Source organism: Boleophthalmus pectinirostris, unplaced genomic scaffold (genome assembly GCF_026225935.1).
Source record: "Boleophthalmus pectinirostris isolate CB_2022bp ecotype Guang Dong unplaced genomic scaffold, ASM2622593v1 HiC_scaffold_2, whole genome shotgun sequence".
In the NCBI taxonomy this organism is placed as follows: domain Eukaryota; kingdom Metazoa; phylum Chordata; class Actinopteri; order Gobiiformes; family Gobiidae; genus Boleophthalmus; species Boleophthalmus pectinirostris.
The window spans coordinates 41,495,445-41,506,536 of NW_026571152.1; positions in this window are offsets into that span (position 1 = coordinate 41,495,445).

Genomic DNA, 11,092 nt, shown 5'->3' on the forward strand with positions numbered 1-11,092 from the left:
GTACAACAACTCACCCTTATGTAACAGATAATACTCCCTACAACTGTACAACAACTCACCCTTATGTAACAGATAATACTCCCTACAACTGTACAATATGTAACAGATAATACTCCCTACAACTAATGATTATTTTTTTTTTTTTTTTTTTAAAGTTTCCTTGTATGTTAACCTGTTTGTTTTCAATTTTCATTGTTAAAGGAACACAAACAATAGTCTAAATAAAGAGTCTGTGAATGTTCTAGTCAGATGTTGAAGTGAAACGGAGCGAGGTGCAGTTTAACCCAGATGCCCTTCCTGTTTGTGTGTCGGACTCTGGAGCTCGGGGTCGAGTGGAAAATGTGGAGTTTCTGGTAAAAGGAAGTTCTGTTTATGTCAGAGACGAGAAGTAGGTCAAGCACAAACTGATCTGCCCCGAAACCAGAGCACCGGCCCAAAAGACCCAAAGACCCAAAGACCCAAAACACCCAAAGACCCAAAGACCCAAACCCAAAGACCCAAACACCCAAAGACCCAAAGACCAAAGACCAAAGACCCAAGACCAAAGACTCAAACACCTAAAAGACCCAAACACCCAAAGACTCAAAGACCCAAAAGACCCAAACACCCAAAGACCCAAAGACCCAAAGACTCAAACACCCAAACACCCAAAAGACCCAAACACCCAAACACTCAAACACCCAAAAGACCCAAACACCCAAAGACCCAAACACCCAAAAGACCCAAAGACCCAAAGACTCAAACACCCAAAAGACCCAAACACCCAAAAGACCCAAACACCCAAAGACTCAAACACCCAAACACCCAAAGACCCAAACACCCAAACACCCAAAGACCCAAACACCCAAAGACCCAAACACCCAAAGGCCCAAACACCCAAACACCCAAACACCCAAAAGACTCAAACACCCAAAAACCCAAACACCCAAAAGACCCAAAGACCCAAAGACCCAAAGACCCAAAAACCCAAAGACCCAAACACCCAAAGACCCAAAAGACCCAAACACCCAAACACCCAAAGACCCAAACACCCAAACACCCAAAGACCCAAAAGACCCAAAAGACCCAAGACACCCAAAGACCCAAAGACCCAAAGACCCAAAACCAAAGACCCAAACACCCAAGACTCAAACACCCAAAGACCCAAAACCCAAACACCCAAAGGCCAAAACCCAAAAACCCAAAAGACCCAAAGACCCCAAAGACCCAAAGAAAGACCCAAAGACCCCACCCAAAGACCCAAAAGACCCAAAAGACCCAAAGACCCAAAGACCCAAAAAGACAAAAGACCCAAAAGACCCAAACACCCAAACAACCCAAACACCCAAAGACTCCAAACACCCAAAAGACCCAAAAGACCCAAAACCCAAACACCCAAAAAACCCAAACACCCAAAGACCCAAAACACCAAACACCCAAACACCAAACACCCAAAAGACCCAAACACCCAAAGGCCCAAACACCCAAACACCCAAACACCCAAAAGACTCAAAACACCCAAAAAACCCAAAACACCCAAAAGACAAAGACCCAAAGACCCAAAGACCCAAAGACCCAAAAGACCCAAAAGACCCAAAGACCCAAAACCCAAAGACCCAAAACCCAAAGAAACACCCAAACACCCAAACACCCAAAGACCCAAACACCCAAAACACCCAAAGAACCCAAAAGACCCAAAAGACCCAAGACCCAAAGACCCAAAGACCCAAAGACCCAAAAGACCCAAAGACCCAAAGACCCAAAGACCCAAAGACTCAAACACCCAAACACCCAAACACCCAAAGCACCCAAAGACCCAAAACACCCAAACACCCAAAAGACTCAAAAACCCAAAGACCCAAAGACCCAAAGACCCAAAGACCCAAAAGACCCAAAGACCCAAAGACCCAAAAGACCCAAACACCCAAACACCCAAAGACCCAAAAGACCCAAAGACCCAAAGACCCAAAGACCCAAAGACCCAAAAGACCCAAAGACCCAAAGACCCAAAGACCCAAACACCCAAACACCCAAAGACCCAAACACCCAAAGACGAACACCCAGTCCAGAGAACAACACTCACCCACTACTACTACTCCCTCTCTATCCCTCCATTTCTCTCTTCTTTTCTCTCTCTTTACCTCTCATCTGTCTCTCTGTCCCCCCCTTTCTCTCCCTCTCTACCTCTCTTCTGTCTCTCTCTCTCTCTCTCCTTTTCTCTCTTTTCCTCCCTCCCTCCATTTCTCTCCCTTTCTCTCTTCTGTCTCTCTCTCTCCCTCCTTTTCTCTCGCTTTCCTCCCTAACTTCCTTTCTTTCCCTCTCTTCTGTCTTTCTCTCTCTCCCTTCCTCACTGCTTCCCTCATTGTTTCTCTCTCCCTCCCTCTCTCTCTTTACCTTCTTCCCCTCTCTCTCTTTTTCTCCCTCTCTTCTGTCTCTCTCCGTCACTCTCTCTTCCCCCTTTCTCTCCTTCCCCCACTGTCTCTCTTCCTCACTTTCTCTCTCTTTTCTCCTTCCCTTCCTTTCTCTCTCACTCACTCCCTCTTTCCCTTCTGTCTCCCTCTCTCTCTCCCTCTCTCTCCTTCTCTCCTTCCCTCTCTCCCCCCTCCCTCACTGTTTCTCTCTCTCTACCTACCCGCTCTCTTTCTCTCTCTTTCCCCCTCTCTTGAGTCTCTTGCTCTCCCTCCCTTTCTCTCTCTTCCTCTCTCACCCAATCTCTCTATCTCTCTCTTCCCTCTCCCTAACTTTCCTTTCCTTTCTCCCCTCTCTTCCTTCCTCTATATCTGCTCTCGCTCTCTTCTCTCCCTTTCTTTTTCCTCTCTTCCTCACTCCCTCTTTCCCTCTCCCCGCTCTCTTCCTTTCTCTCTCTCTCACCTCCTTCTCTTTCTTTCTCTCTTCTCTCTCCCTTCCTTTCTCCTCTCTCTCTCTGTTCTCTGTCCCAACTTCTCTCACCTCCCTCTCTCTCTCTCCCACGTTCTCTTTCTTTCCCATTCTCCCTCCCTCACACACTCCCACTCCCACTCCTCTCTCTCCTCCTCTTCTCTCTCTCTCCTCTCCTCCTCCCTCGTCCTCTCCTCCTCTCCCACTCCTCTCGTCCTCCTCTCCTCCCTCGTTCCTCTCGTCCTCCTCTCCTCCCTCGTTCCTCTCCTCCTCCTCTCCTCCCTCTCGTTCCTCTCTCCTCTCCTCCCCTCGTTCCTCTCCTCCTCTCCTCCCCTCCTCCTCCTCCTCTCCTCCCTCGTTCCTCTCCTCCTCCTCCTCTCCTCCTCCCGTTCCTCTCCTCTCTCTCCTCCCCCTCGTTCCTCTCCTCCTCTCCTCCCTCGTTCCTCTCGTCCTCCTCTCTCCTCCCTCGTTCCTCTCTCCTCCTCTCCTCCCTCGTTCCTCTCCTCCCTCGTTCCTCTCTCCTCCTCCTCTCCTCCCTCGTTCCTCTCCTCCTCCTCTCCTCCCTCGTTCCTCTCTCCTCCTCTCCTCCTCTCTCTCTCCTCCCTCGTTCCTCTCTCGTTCCTCTCCTCCCTCGTTCCTCCTCTCCTCCTCCTTCTCCTTCCTCTTCCTCTCCTCCTCCTCTCTCCTCCCTCGTTCCTCTCCTCCTCGTTCCTCCTCCTCCCCTCCCTCCCTCGTTCCTCTCCTCCTCTCCTCCCTCGTCCTCCTCTCCTCCTCTCCTCCCTCTCTCCTCTCGTCTCTCCTCTCTCTCCCTCGTCCTCCTCTCCTCCCTCGTTCCTCTCTCCTCTCTCTCCTCCTCCTCCTCCTCCCTCGTCTCCTCTCTCCTCTCTCCTCTCCTCCTCTCCTCCCTCTCCCTCTCGTCCCTCCTCTCCTCCCTCGTCTCTCTCTCCTCCTCTCTCCTCCCTCGTTCCTCTCCTCCTCCTCCTCTCTCCTCCTCTCCTCCCTCGTTCCTCTCCTCCCTCGTTCCTCTCGTCCTCCTCTCCTCCCTCGTTCCTCTCTCCTCCTCTCCTCCCTCGTTCCTCTCGTCCTCCTCTCTCCTCCCTCGTTCCTCTCCTCCCTCGTTCCTCTCTCCTCCTCTCCTCTCTCCTCTCCTCCCTCGTTCCCTCTCCTCCTCCTCTCCTCGTTCCTCTCTCCTCTCCTCCCTCGTTCCTCTCTCCTCTCCTCCTCTCCTCTCCTCCTCGTCCTCTCTCCTCCTCCTCTCCTCCCTCGTTCCTCTCGTTCCTCCTCCCTCGTTCCTCTCCTCTCTCCTCTCTCCTCCCTCTTCCTCTCTCCTCCTCTCCTCTCCTCCCTCGTCCTCCTCTCCTCCCTCGTTCCTCTCTCCTCCTCTCCTCCCTCGTCCTCCCTCTCCTCCTCCTCTCCTCCCTCTCCTCTCTCCTCTCCTCCCTCGTTCCTCTCCTCCTCTCCTCTCCTCCCTCGTTCCTCTCGTCCTCCTCTCCTCCCTCGTTCCTCTCGTCCTCCTCTCCTCCCTCGTTCCGTGTGGGCAGTACACGGTGTATCGGTCGAGTCTGTGTAACCACAAACATGAGTCATCCAAGGACACACAGTGTTCTCGTCCAAACAGAGCTCCCCGTCCTCACGCTTTATCAACAAACACACACACACACACACACACACACACACACACACACACACACACACAACACACACACACACACACACACACACACACACACACACACACACACACACACACACACACACACACACACACACACACACACACACACACACACACACACACACACACACACATACACACACACACACACACACACACACACACAACACACACACACCACACACACACAGACACACAGTACACACACACACACACACACACACACACACACACACACACACACACACACACACACACACACACACACACACACACACACACACACACACACACACACACACACACACACACACATACACACACACACACACACACACACACACACACACACACACAGACACACACACACACACACACACACACACACACACACACACACACACACACACACACACACACACACACACACACACAGACCACAGTACACACACACACACACACACACACACACACACACACACACACACACACACACAGACCACAGTACAACACACACACACACACACACACACACACACACACACACACACACACACACACACACACACACACACACACAGACACACACACACACACACACACACACACACACACACACACACACACACACACACACACACACACACACACACACACACATACACACACACACACACACAGACCACAGTACAACACACACACACACACAGACCACAGTACACACACACACACACACACACACACACACACACACGACACACACACACACACACACACACACACACACACACACACACACACACACACACACTACAACACACACACACACACACACACACACACACACACACACACACACACCACACACACCACAGACCACAGTCACACACACACACACACACACACACACACACTACACACACACACACACACACACACACACAGTACAACACACACACATACACACACACACAGTACACACACACACACACACACACACACATACACACCACAGTACACACACACACACACACACACACACACACACACACACACACACACACACACACCACAGTAAACACACACACACACACACGTTACTGAAGTGAACACAAAACACTAAACTATATGATGAATTATTATAGTTTTTTTATTAAACACATCCTCCTCCTTGAACGTCGCCTTATCGTGGTGGAGGGTTTGGTGCCTGAATGATCCCGGGTTCTGTTGTCGGGGGCTTCATGCCTCTGGTCGGGTCACCCAAAGCAAACAGGTTCTGGGGGACGGGTCAGACGAAGAACAGTTCAGAAGCCCCTTATGATGATGTACATTCAGAGGTCAGCGACGTCGCCTGGTTTGGCATTACTGGGGCCCCACCCTGGAGCCAGGCCTGGGGTGGGTGCTCGCCAGCGAGCGCTTGTTGGCCGGGGCTTCCCCTGCGGAGTTTGGCCGGGCTCAGCCTGAAGGAGCGACGTGGGGCCGTCCTCACGTGGGCCCACCACCCGCGGGAGGATCCATAGGGCCAGGGTGCAGAGAGATCGATGACCAGATCTCCGGACATAGAGACGAGCTCTGGGGAGATGAAATGTCACCTTGCTGGGGAGGAAACTATATCCGACTAAAAACAGGGTGGACCACATGACATCACAAGGTGGAACAGAAGAACAACTCAGGCCCCGTCCACACTAGTTCATATTCGAGTCGTTCTGGTTGTGGGTGCAGTGTTCGTTCACACTAATCCGATGGAAAACGGCTCCAGAGACGGAACGATCTGGTGCCTCCAGCTCCCATGAATTCATCTGAGTACAGATCTGATCCGGCACCGTGTGGACGCCTGAAAACACTGATACTCTGATGTAGGACCTTTAGTCTCGTCCTTATTGAACCACGTCACTGTGACTCGCTCCTTCCTGAGTCGCTGGGTTCGTGACATCGATCATGTGACGCTGTTGTGAAAAACAGTTTAAATAAACCAGAGACAAATGGGAAACTACCTAACTAGAAACAACGTGTCTGGATGTAAATTGTTTCTGATACGGTGATTCGTTTCAGTGTAAATGTGACCTAACCCTAAACACGTGTGAATGAAACAAAACACAACTCCAGGATCTGTGGTAAACAACAGTGTAACAAAGATCAGAAATCAGAATATTATTACCAGAATATTATAATAGGCCCTTTAAAAAAAGACATTTAATACTGTTGTTTGCTTTATTGTTATTATCTGTGACACGTGAAGATTGTTTTAGATTAGATAGACTTTTTAGATCACGATATTGATGTAAAACGACTAAATAAAAGAAACAGATGAGCTGACTTTCAGTTACTGCAACACTGGTTCTGCCCCTTCACCGTACGTCCCCACAAATGTCGTAACAAAGTGTTCTGCTGATGGTCCACGCTCACCACCACAACTATGGAAAGCCGCAGGTCACTGTTTTAGGGTTTCCAGACGTCCCTACTTCCCCGGGACAGTCCCAGTTTGGAGCCCTGTGTCCCCTGTCCCAGCACATTGGGACAAATCTGTCACGTTTAGAACCGAACTAAGACCCAAAATTCAAGACTGAATTTCCGAAGTTGAAAGTTAATAAAACAAAGAATGACCAAACACAAAAATCCAAACAGATGTGTGTCCAATCCAATCCAGTCCACTTTATTTCTACAGCACATTTCACAAACAAAATGTCTTAAAACAGTCTTAAAATGATAAAACCAGTAAAATAAAATAAGAGCTAAATCACAGAATAGCAATAAATAAATAAAACCAATAAAATACATAAAAAATAAATCAAATAAATAAAAAACACAGAGGACCACACAACTCATGCGGTGTTAAAAGCCAGAGAATAAAAGTGAGTTTTAAGACGAGACTTAAAACTCTACGCTGTGGGGGCCTTTCGAACGTGGAGGGGCAGAGCATTCCAGAGCGTTCCAGAGCGTTCCAGAGCATTCCAGAGCATTCCAGAGCATTCCAGAGCGTTCCAGAGCTTAGGGCCGACCATAGAGAAGGTCCTGTCCCTCTGGCTTTAATCTCGTCTTGGGCACCGAGAGCTGGAGCTGGACCTCGGACCTCAGAGTGTGTTCGGGAGCATAAATCTGGATGAGGCCCGAGACGTAACGTGGGGCCAGTCCAGTCAAAGCTTTAAAAAAAAACAATAAAATCTTAAAATCAATTCTAAAATGAACAGGAAGCCAGTGCCAAGACGTGAGGATTGGGGCGATGTGCTCTCTCCTTTTTGTTCCTGTTAAAAGTCGTGCTGCAGAATTTGTCGTCGGTAAAGTGCGTTTTGTGAGATGCGGGAATAAAGCGCTTTACAGTCGTACAAGCGTGATGAAATAAAAGAGTGCATAACTTAAGATAAAAAAGGTTTAACTTTAGATAAAAGCTGCAAACAATAAAAACTTGATTTTAAAACACCATTGATCTGCTTGTCAAATTAAAAATCGCTGTCTAAGGTGACGTGGAGGTTGATGACTGTGGGAAGAATAATAATAATGAAACTGATAATGACAATATCAGCAGCAGAGACATGGGGAAATGACCATCCTGGATGGAGAGACGTGTCCAGCAGCGGCTCTGGAACAGAAGCAGGCGGGTCGAGGTTGGGAAGCTCCAAAAAGGCTCCAACGGAATTAGGCTGCGTTCAGACTGCACCTGAAGTGACCCAAATCCGATTTTTTGGCCCCTATGTTCCAGTATCTGATCTTTTAATGACAGTCTGAACAACACAGATCCGATTTTTTCAAATGTGACCCAGGACACTTGGATATGTGCTCCTGAAACTGATACATATCTGATCTTTTGACATGTGACTTCAGTCTGAACGGTCAAAGTGCATTCATCCACCTACACGTTATCAACAAGACACAAACGTCACTATTCTGCGCTGAAGTAGGCAAACATTGTTAGTGAACTCCGTGTCACTGAAGTGAAGCACATCACCACTCACCACTCTTGGCTCCGTCTCCACATCCACATGTTCCTTTCAATGGACTGAACCACAAAACACCACGACCAAAAACCTCGTCCTTCTCCTTCTCAATCTCCTCCTTAAAACAAGTAAGTTGTTCATGTTCTGGCTCCAGGTGCTCAATGCTCGCGTCCATGTTTGGATAGACTTCCCTCTCCACACACACATCCTCCAGCTCTTCCAGGGGATCCCAAGACGTTCCCAGTCCAGTCCTAACCCTCCAGTGGTCTTCCCCGGGGCCTCCTCCCGGTGGGACATGCCCAGAACACCTCCCGAGGGGACGTCCAGGAGGCATCCGAAACAGCTGCCCGAGCCACCTCAGCCAGCTCCTCTTCAGGTGGAGGAGCAGCGGCTCTACTCCGAGCTCCTCCTGTGTGACTGAGCTCCTCACTCTATCTCTAAGGGAGACAGACACCCTGCGGAAGAAACCCATTTCAATGCTTGTATCCGCGATCTCGTCCTTTCGGTCGTTACCCAGAGCTCATGACCAGAGGTGAGGGGAGGAACGTAGATTGACCGGTAAATCGAGAGCTTTGCCTTTCGACTCAGCTCCCTCTTCCTGAAGAAGGAAGATCCAAAAATCCAAAAATCCAAACTGTCTTGTCTTGTCCTGTCATGGCAGTTTAGTTTCAATTTTTGGCTTTACGGATTTTTGGATCAGATTTTTACAGCAGTCCTGCATTTTGGGTCCTCCCTCTGTTTCTACGTGACGAAATCAATGTTTTTGGATCAATTTTATGCAAGAAATGTCCCTATTTTTGACCAATCTGATCCCCACCAACAGTTAAGAGGGGAAGATATGTCATTTGTTGAGGTAAAATACAGAAAACTGTGCTTGAACAGAAAAAAAAAAGCACCAACAAACTGTAAATCCTTCAGATTATGACTGACCCACAAGTGAGTCGAGAATTATTATTTATATATCATCACAATTTTACATTTATGGGTATCTGATCTCAAAGTATCAAGGTATCAAGGTTATTTTATTTTAAAAGTCCCTGAAATGCCCCTAATATTGAATGGACAATATTTTGGCAGATTAGACTCACTAATATTCTTGCTTTTTCCCACATATCTGTACTGGATCATTCTGTAGGATTTTTTGAGTCATCCCAACCCGGGTGTGTCCCAGTTTTGAATTTTAGTCTACTTTAATCTAGTCGCCCAAATCCCAGAACCAACAGTAGAGATATTTTCCTCCCGCCTCCTCATCCCTCTAGACCAGTGTTTCACAAACAGACATTATCGTAAATCATAAAATAAATCTGTGAGCATTATTGAACATTAATGAGGATATTTTATTATTGAATGAATGATCATGTCTCTGAACAATTAGGCGCACCGGAATCTAAGGCGCATTAAGCAAAACAAACGGACGACACTCGAGAATTTTTTATTTCCTACGAGGACGAATCAAATATACACTGAGTAATAATATGTTTGATGCAGCTTTGTGCACGTTTGTTTATGTTTTATAGAAAACAAAACCACATGGCTCATTTGCATAAAAATAAGATATAATTTTTTTTAAAAATTGACTAAAGAACTCGACTCAGTGGAATATATGTGAAAATCGGTTCGAGGTCAGTAAACACAACCAGAATTAATGCATAAGGCACCAGATTATTGATTCATCAGCTGGTTTCACTTGGTGGAAACCGTCTGACCTCGCAGCATTAGGATTCATTCACTCAATGGTAGGCAGGTACTTTTTTATTTAACCATCCATCCATTTTCTTCCACTTATCCGAGGCCGGGTCGTGGGGGCATCAGTCTAAGCAGGAACTCCCAGACTTCCTTCACCCCAGACACGTCCTCCAGCTCCTCCGAGGGGATCCTGAGGTGTTCCCAGGCCAGTTCAGAGACATAGTCCCTCCAGTGTGTTCTGGGTCTTCCCCGGGGCCTCCTCCCACTGGGACATGCCCAGAACACCTCCTGAGGAAGGCGTCCAGGAGGGATCAGAACAGATGTCCTCCCCTCAGCAGCGGCTCTACTCCGAGCTCCTCCCGTGTGACTGAGCTCCTCACCTCTGTCTCTAAGGGAGCACCCAGCCACCCTGTGGAGGAAACTCATTTCGAGCGCTTGTATCCCCGATTTTGTCCTTTCGGTCACTACCCAGAGCTCATGACCAGGTGAGAGTAGGAACGAAGACTGACGGTAAATCCTCTTCACCACAACGGTTCGATACAGCGACTGCATCACTGCCGACGCTGCACAGATCCACCTGTCAATCTCACGCTCCATCCTCCCCTCACTCGAGAACAAGACCCCGAGATACTTGAACTCCTCCACTTGAGGCAGAGACTCTCCATCCACCCGGAGAGGACAAGACACCTTTTTCCAGTCGAGAACCATGGCCATCATCTAAACGCAGAATAAAAAGTGAAGACGCGACGCCATTTTTGCATCTTCTGTTCAGACCCTCATCATATAAACATAGTCGTAGTTTGGTTTCGCTCCTTTTCCTTTTCTCTTCTTCTGTCAACGACCTCAAAAACGGACTTTCTTTTGCAGCGAACTGGTCGTGAATTCTTGTCTGCCATCACAACAAACTTTGTGCTGGATTAAATAAAACTTTGTACTTGGTTTT